Source organism: Bos taurus, chromosome 20, assembly GCF_002263795.3.
Source record: "Bos taurus isolate L1 Dominette 01449 registration number 42190680 breed Hereford chromosome 20, ARS-UCD2.0, whole genome shotgun sequence".
Classification (NCBI taxonomy): Eukaryota; Metazoa; Chordata; class Mammalia; order Artiodactyla; family Bovidae; genus Bos; species Bos taurus.
In genome coordinates, this window is record NC_037347.1 from 36447508 (window position 1) to 36455588 (window position 8081).

General features: G+C 40.3%; 1 non-coding gene across 1 annotated transcript; it reads left to right on the forward strand.

Annotated features, from left to right (window-relative positions):
• Positions 1 to 6206: 6206 nt before the first annotated feature.
• Positions 6207 to 6342, forward strand: LOC112443082 (small nucleolar RNA SNORA43). The gene has a single exon (XR_003031352.1). It is a non-coding gene; the product is annotated as a small nucleolar RNA SNORA43 (small nucleolar RNA).
• The last annotated feature ends 1739 nt before the right edge of the window (positions 6343 to 8081 follow it).

The following is an 8081-nucleotide window of genomic DNA, read 5'->3' on the forward strand; positions in this document are numbered from 1 at the left end:
TTGGGGGACATGTATATCAGTTCAGTTCAGTCGCTCAGTCGTGTCCGACTCTTTGCAACCCCATGAATCACAGCACGCCAGGCCTCCCTGTCCATCACTAACTCCCGGAGTTCACTCAGACTCACGTCCATCGAGTCAGTGATGCCATCCAGCCATCTCATCCTCTGTCATCCCCTTCTCCTCCTGCCCCCAATCCCTCCCAGCATCAGAGTCTTTTCCAATGAGTCAACTCTTCGCATCAGGTGGCCAAAGTACTGGAGTTTCAGCTTCAGCATCATTCCCTCCAGAGAAATCCCAGGGCTGATCTCCTTCAGAATGGACTGGTTGGATCTCCTTGCAGTCCAAGGGACTCTTAAGAGTCTTCTCCAACACCACAGTTCAAAAGCATCAATTCTTCGGTGCTCAGCTTTCCTCACAGTCCAACTCTCACATCCATACATGACCACTGAAAAAACCATAGCCTTGACTAGACAGACCTTTGTTGGCAAAGTAATGTCTCTGCTTTTCAATATGCTATCTAGGTTGGTTATAACTTTTCTTCCAAGGAGTAAGCATCTTTTAATTTCATGGCTGCAGTCACCATCTGCAGTGATTTGGGAGCCCCCAAAAATTAAGTCTGATACTGTTTCCACTGTTTCCCCATCTATTTCCCATGAAATGATGGGACCAAATGCCATGATCTTCATTTTCTGAATGTTGAGCTTTAAGCCAACTTTTTCACTTTGCCCTTTCACTTTCATCAAGAGGCTTTTTAGTTCCTCTTCACTTTCTGCCATAAGGGTGGTGTCATCTGCATATCTGAGGTTATTGATATTTCTCCTGGCAATCTTGATTCCAGCTTGTGCTTCTTCCAGCCCAGTGTTTCTCATGATGTACTCTGCATAAAAGTTAAATAAGCAGGGTGACAATATACAGCCTTGACATACTCCTTTTCCTATTTGGAACCAGTCTGTTGTTCCATGTCCAGTTCTAGCTGTTGCTTCCTGACCTGCATATAGGTTTCTCAAGAGGCAGGTCAGGTGGTCTGGTATTCCCATCTCTTTCAGAAAATTCCACAGTTTATTGTGATCCACACAGTCAAAGGCTTTGAGATAGTCAATAAAGCAGAACTAGATAGTGACTGGTTAATACACCCTTAACTGGCTTTCCCTCCCCCTGCCACACTGCCCCACTTCCCCATCAGTATCTCTTCCAAATAAATCGCTTTCATTTAAATCTTTGGTCAGGTTAAGTCCCAATAAATTGTAAGGGGGGAAATTTAAAGTTCCACTAGAAAAGGGAAAAGGTAAGACTGGAAAGCACTAGAAAGTCAACCAATGGATGACCACTCTAGTCATTACTATCGCCTCTCTTTAAATTAATTAATAAGTCAACTATGCTTTCTCCCACAGTTCGGTTAAACAGACAAGAGCACAGCATTGACTGGCCGATCAGGAAGCACATAAATGGATTTCATTCTTGCTATTCCCTCCCCTACTTGTTGTGTTTCTTTTCACAAGTAATTTCTCTTCATTACCCTGCAAATTCCTACTTAATGAAGACTGTGAATGATGATCCTTGTCCTTAGAGAGTATAAACCCAGGAAAGTAGAGCATGGTATAAGGTAGATCCACCTTAAACCTCTTCCCAAGTGGTCTTTTGCTGAAAGTGTCAGATGGGCATATTCAACATCATTCCCCATCACTCAGTTCCAGAAGACAACATTCAACGTTAGAGAATATTAAAGATCCAAGTCAGAAAGATCATGACCTCTGGAGTATTCTCCACCATCTGGAAACCAACGACTTTTATTTAATAAACTAACTTAAAAATACAATTTACTGATGAATGAGAGAGTAGCACTGAAATATATACATTACTGTATGAAAAAGAGATAGCCCGTGAGAATTTGCTGTATGATACAGGGAGCTCAAATCTGGTGCTCTGTGACAACCTAGAGGAGTGGGATGGGCTGGGAGGTGGCAGGGAGGTTCAAGAGTTGGGGGACACATATATCAGTTCAGATCAGTTCCGTTGCTCACTCGTGTCCGACTCTTTGCGACCCCATGGAATGCAGCACGCCAGGTTTCCCTGTCCATCACCAACTCCGGGAGCTTGCTCAGACTCATGCACATTGAGTCGCTGGTGCTGCCTAATCCTCTCATCCTCTGCTACCCCCTTCTCTTTTTGCCTTTAGTCTTTTCAACATCAGGGTCTTTTCCAATGAGTAGGCTCTACATATCAGGTGCCAAAGTATGGGAATTTCAGCTTCAGCATCAGTCCTTCCAATGAATATTCAGGACTGACTTCCTTTAGGATTGACTGGTTTGATCTCCTTGCAGTCCAAAGGACTCCTATGGCTGATTAATGCCGATGAATGGCAGAAATCAACCCAACATTGTAAAGCAATCATCCTCTAGTTTAAAAAAATAAACTTTAAAGAGATACAATTTATTTATCATTTATACATTTTGAAGATTTTTTTCCAGCTTTATTGAGATATAATTGATACATACTGCTATTATGTAAATTTAAAGTATACAACATGCTGACTTGATACATTGTATACATTATAAAAGCGATTCTCTCACAGCAGTAGCTAACATGTCTGGGTCACTAATCATCCGAGAAATGCAAATCAAAAGCACCATGAGATATCACCTCACACCTGTTAGAATGACTAGTATCAAAAAGACAAGGGACACAAGTGTGGGTTAGGATGTGGAGAAAAGGGAACCCTTGTGCACTGTTGGTGGGAATGAAAACTGGTACAGCCACTATGGGAAACATATGGAGGCTCCTCAAAAAATTAAAAATTGAGTTGCTATCCGATTCAACAATCCTACTTCTGGGTATACATCCAAATGAATTAAAATCAAGATCTCACAGAAACATCTGCAGTCCCATGTCCACTACAGCATTATTTACAATAACCAAGATACGGGAACAACCTAAAGGCCCATCAATGGATGAATGGATTAAGAAGATGAAGTATGCAGATACAACATAGTATTTTTCAGCCCTGATATAGAAGGAAGCTATTTGCAACAGCCTGGATGAACCATGAGAGTGTTATGTAAAGTGAAATAAGTCAGAGAAAGACAAATACTGTATGGTCTTACTTATATGTGGAATGTAATAAAGCCAAACACAGAGAAACAGAGAGTAGGTCAGTGATTATCAGAGTCAGCAGGGGAAGAGGAGGTGAGGTTGGAGAGCTATTGGCCAAAGGGTACCAATTTCCAGTTATAAGATTAACAAGTTCTGGGGATACAATGTACAGCATGGTGGTTATCACTAATGGGTGTATTATATTCTTAATTGTTGCTAGAAGAGTAAATCTTATATGCTCTCACCACAAAAAAAGAATTGGTAATAAAAACACAATCTGAACTATTCTGGAAGAGCTCAGAAATGGTTTCTCTAATGAGGTAATGAGGTCATTCTAGCTGAACTCCCTGCACGAGCAGCATATCTAGTAAGTTTTCTCCAATCTCTTCCGGATCATTCTGCCATTGCCCTGGGATGGTAGAGAAACAATCCATGGGAAAAGCCACCCTGTGTTGGAGACACAGCAAGCAGAGGCGATGCGTCACAAGGGTTGCAGGATTCAGCCTTCCAATTCTCCTTTGTTTTCTGAGTATAAGCAGATGTTAGAGACTCGTCTCATTATCTTGGGATACTGTATAATATTATTATGGTGTCAGGCTATTAGAGGCTACAAACACTATATAACAACAGCTTTAATTGAGGCTTAGAGCTGCATTGTAAATATGTAACCTTACTTGGGGGTGTTTGCAAATGCTTTCTGGAAACAGTTAAAAAAGATGTTTTCAATTGTTCAACAACAGCTTTCTCTGCCAAGATCAAGTAAAAGCTTCTGAAGATATGGGCACCATAAACACATTTCTTAAGACTTCGATTTTTTTTTTTCCCCAGAAGCACAGCAAATCTGTGAGCCAGAAAGCCTCATGCATGCCACTTCCTGGACTGTTCCAGGCGAAAACTAATGAAACACTGCAAAAGTGACACTCAGATCTACTGTGATCTCACAGCCACAGAATTCCACTCTTCCTTTGAAGTTACTTTACTATGATAATAATTATCTGTCCATGAGTCTGGTCCTGGCACTGGCCTGTCCCCAGGGATGGAGATGTGGGTGCATGCAACAACAGCCCACCTTCAGCAAGGAAGCTCCTGACACAGAAGGCTAACCATCAGTCTTACCTGTCGTACTTGTCACCATACATACAAAGTGACCGGTCTTGAGCTCCTCGGAGTATTACAGCTCTCAAACATTTGGTGGAGGCACATTATGATTCCGACATATAGGATAAAAGACAGAAAAACCTGGGTCATATGAGATTGGTTCCAAGCAGAAACTGTTAAACACACACACACACACACACACACACACACACACACACACACACACAGCCTGAGTCTCCTTTACTGGACAGAGTAAAAGAAAACAGAAACTGAACATTTTGAAATGTACATTCAGAACAGAATACTGAGTCCAGAGGCAAATTATCCAGGCTGTAGATTATGCAGGCTACTTGGTCCAAAGTCTGATACCAAAGAATTGGTATCTGACTCCAGTGGGTTTTCTTTTTCTATGACTTGTTAGCATGTGCACAAGAAAGGGACAAGTTTAGCATTTTGTTGCTTGTTGGTGACAATGATCTAAAGTGTAAGGACAGATGACCAACAGGCACCTGAAAAGATGCTGAACATCACTAATGATTAGGAAATTGCAAAGTACAATGAAATAGTTTTGTGCGCCTCACACTGGTCAGAATGGCCATCATCAAAAAGTCTACAAATAATAAGTGCTGAAGAGGGTGTGGAGAAAAAGGAACCCTCATACACTGTTGATGAGAATGAAAATTGGTGCAGCCACTATGGAGAACTGTAGGAAAGTTCCTAAAAAACTAAAACCAAAGGTACCATATGTTCCAGCAATCCCATTCTTCAGCATATATCTAGAAAAGACAAAAGCTCTAATTCAAAAAGATAGATGCACATCAATGTTCACAGAAGCACTATTTATAGGAGCCAAGACATTGAAGCAACCTAAACATCCATCAACAGAAGAATGGGTAAGAAAAGATGTAGTACTTATATACAATGGAATATTACTCAGGCGTAAAAAAGAATGAAATAATACCATTTGTACCAATATGGCTGGAGCTATAGATTATCATACTAATTGAAGTAAGTCAAAGAAAGACAAATATCATGATATCATTTATATATGGAATCTAAGATAATGATATAAATGAACTTATTTACAAGACAGAAACAGACTCAGAGACCTAGAAAATAAACTTACAGTTGCCAAAGAGGAAAGGGTTGTTATTGTTGTTCAGCTGCTCAGTTGTGTCTGACTCTCTGCAGCCCCATGGACTGCAGCATGCTGAGCTTCCCTGTCCTTCACTATCTCTCGGAGTTTGCTCAAACTCATGTTCATTGAGTTGATGATGCATCCAACCATCTAATCCTCTGTCGCCCCCTTCTCCTCCCACCCTCAATCTTTCCCAGCATCAGGGTCTTTTTCAATGAGCGGGTTGCTCACATTAGGTGACAAAAGCACTGGAGCTTCAGCTTCAGCACCATCCTTCCAATGAATAGTCAGGGTTGATTTCCTTTAGGATTGACTGGTTTGACCTCCTTGCAGTCCAAGGGACTCTCAAGAGTCTTCTCCTTGATAAAATGAGTTCAAAAGCATCAGTTCTTCAGTGCTCAGTCTTCTTTATGGTCCAACTCTCACATCCACACATGGAGGGGGGTGATAAATTAGGAGTTTGGGATTAAAAGATGTACACCATTATATACAAAGTAGATAAATAACAAGGACCTACTGTATATAGCACAGGAAACTATATTCAATATCTTATAATAATCTATAATGGAAAAGAATCTGAAAGAGAACATATACATAGATATATGTGTTCAGTTCAGTCGCTGAGTTGTGTCCGACTCAGCGACCCCATGAACCACAGCACGCCAGGCCTCCCTGTCCATCACCAACTCCCGGAGTTCACCCACACCCATGTCCATCGAGTCGATGATGCCATCCAGCCATCTCATCCTCTGTCGTCCCCTCTCCTGCCGCCAATCCCTCCCAGCATCAGGGTCTTTGTATGTATATAAAAAACTGAATCACCTTGCTATGCAGCTGAAACTGCACCGCATTGTAAACCAACTGTACTTCAGCGGCTCCGCAGATACTGGACCTGCCAACATCATCAGAGCAGCTGCTCTGCTGCCCCTGTGACACTGGGGCAGAGAGGAAGCAACTATTTCTATACTCAGTGCTCATAACAGTGAGTGCTAAGTGCGGTTTATAGCCAGACATTGCTGAGAGAAAGAAAAACTAACACAAAATTTTAAAAATCTATACTTCAATTAAAAAAATCATAAAATTTTTAAAAAGCATGAATGCTCGTCCAGATTGAGATGTGCTATTTAAGATTAAATTCACATTGGATTTAATATAAAAATGTAAAATATTCATTAATTATTTTTATGTCAATTGAATGTTGAAGTGATCATATTTTGAAGATACTGGAATAAGTAAAATAAGTTATTAATATTAAAACTAAAAAAAGTTGTATGGAAAACCCAAGGAGTGAGGGATTATAAAATCTTGATAATAAAGACCCTGGAGTCTAGAATTTAGGATCATTGTATTATTATTATCTTTCTAAAGAAATTAACAGTGAACAATGACTGGAGGCTATGTTTAAATAACTTATTCCATTATAACCCCTCAGCAGGGGGTGGGGAACAAGCGAGAGCTAAATATTAGTTATTATCATATAACTATGCAGCAGGAGCTATAAACAACAGTATTTGCCATGAAATTACTATTTACCTAAATAAAACTGTACTGCTTTGAAAAATCTATACTACAAATACCGTAAGTTCCTTTAAGGGTATTCTCTCACTCTATCCTTGAACCTAGAAATAAGTCTGGTTTAATGAAATGTTTACTGTATTAAATAGATGAGATTTAGCCAGTGTGGTTTTCATTTATCTTCCTTTTCTATGACCAAAACTGAAGTACATAAACAGGATTTTACTGGAAAAGTACCTTTGGCAAGAAAAAGGGGATACCCAACATTTGTGTGGTGCACATTTTCTCTGTCACATTCCTTTCTTCCCAGTTAATATTACTTAGGTTTCTAAATTAATTTTTTCTAATTCTCCTTGAGGCACAAAACTTAAATTTGGACCAAAAGCAAGCCAAGATGGATGAGATATCATGGCAATATTTTTTTTTCAATAGTGATTATAAACATGGCCAGACTGAGGTTCATAATCTTGGCTCTGCCACAGACTATGATACTGCACAAGATTCTTACCTTCTCTGAGCCTTGGTAGCCACATCTACTAAATGAGTGTGATATTATCAGCTTCACAAGAGTTATTGAAGGGATAGAGAGAGATCATTTGTGCTTATATTTGTCACTAATACAGCCATGTAGTATTTTACTCAGAGAAGGCAATGGCAACCCACTCCAGTACTCTTGCCTGGAAAATCCCATGGACGGAGGAGCCTGGTGGGCTGCAGTCCATGGGGTCACTCAGAGTCGGGCACAACTGAGAGACTTCACTTTCACTTTTCACTTTCATGCATTGGAGAAGGAAATGGCAACCCACTCCAGTGTTCTTGCCTGGAGAATTCCAGGGACAGGGGAGCCTGGTGGGCTGCTGTCTATGGGGTCGCACAGAGTTGGACACGACTGAATCGATTTAGCAGCAGCAGCATTTTACTTAACATGGTGAATAGTTCCAAACACTACTATAAGTGAAATAAATTTAAAAACTAGGATTTGAACCCCAGGCAGTCTGGTTCTGAATCCTAGAGCTTCAGTCACTGTTCTGAGCAGCTTCCATATATACATATGCACTCAAACGGGGAAATATAAACAGTAGTGATTATTGCTACAATTAAGATTATATCTGCTAGCTATCGCTGTATAACAAATTGTCTCAAAGGACAGTGGCTTAAAGTAACTATAATTTAGTATTTCTCACTAGTCTATATGTCAGTGGGTAGTTTTGCTGATCTGGCTCATGCTTGGCTGATTTTG